Source organism: Microtus ochrogaster, chromosome 5, assembly GCF_000317375.1.
Source record: "Microtus ochrogaster isolate Prairie Vole_2 chromosome 5, MicOch1.0, whole genome shotgun sequence".
Taxonomy (NCBI): Eukaryota; Metazoa; Chordata; class Mammalia; order Rodentia; family Cricetidae; genus Microtus; species Microtus ochrogaster.
The window spans coordinates 38,182,616-38,183,711 of NC_022012.1; the positions used below are offsets into that span (position 1 = coordinate 38,182,616).

General features: G+C 40.9%; 1 protein-coding gene across 1 annotated transcript in view; it reads right to left on the reverse strand.

Moving 5' to 3' along the window:
* Positions 1–1,096, reverse strand: part of Hinfp (histone H4 transcription factor) — a 12,595-nt gene that overhangs the window by 6,986 nt on the left and 4,513 nt on the right. The gene's annotated exons all lie outside the window — the stretch shown is intronic.

A 1,096-nucleotide genomic window follows, 5' to 3' on the forward strand; every position in this document is an offset into this window, starting at 1 on the left:
AAAAAAAAAAAAAAAAAAAAAAAAAATGAAGGTAAAACATTTAGACACAAGGGCTGGAGGGGCAGTGGTTAAGAGCACTGCCAGCTCTTCCAAAGATCCTGAGTTCAATTCCCAGCAACCACATGGTGGTTCACAACCATCTGTAATGAAACCTGGTGCCCTCTTCTGGCCTGCAGGCATGCATGCAGGCAGACCACTGTATACTTAATAAATAAATTTTAAAATAAAAATTTAAAAAAATTTAGACACATAAAACAAAATAAATATTACAAATAATTAAGTTAATAAAAAGGGAAAGGTGGACGGTGGTGATCTATGTCTTTAATCCCAACACTTGGGAGGCAGAGGCAGGCAAATCTCTATGCATTAGAGGCTAGCGTGATCTACAGAACAAGGTCCAGGATAAAAATAATAACAAAAAAAAAAAAAGGAAGGGAAGGTTGGACATGGTGACACACACCTTTAATCCCAGTACTTGGGAGGCACAGGTGGCTGGACACCTTTAAGTTCAACACTAAGATCATAGTCTACATAGTGAATTTCATGCCAGCAAAGAATACAGTGAGTCACTGTCTTAAAAAAATTGATAGAGTGCACTCGGGAGGCAGAGGCAGGCGGATCTCTGTGAATTTGAGGCCAGCCTGGTCTACAAGAGCTAGTTCCAAGATAGCCAGGGCTATTATACAGAGAATCCCTGCCTCAACAAACAAAGAAAGATGGCTCACCAGGTAAAGGCACTTACTGCCAAGCCTACTAATCTGAGTTTGATCCTCAGAGCCCACATGGTAGAAGAAAAGGATAGACTCTCACAAGCTGTCCTCTGACCTCTACACATATGCTATGGTGTGCTCCACATTACATACATATACAAAATAAACAAATAAATGTGCCCCCCCCAAAGAAAAAAAGTTTAAGGGAAGAGGTCCAGCAAGGTAAGGTTTAGCAGGTCAAGCAATGGTAGCACATGCCTTTAATTTCAACAATTAGGAGGCAGAGGCAGGTAAATGATCTCTGTGAGTTCAAGGCCAGCCTAGTCTACAGAGCAAGTTCCAGGATAGGCTCCAAAACTACATAGAGAAACCTTGTCTCAAAAAAA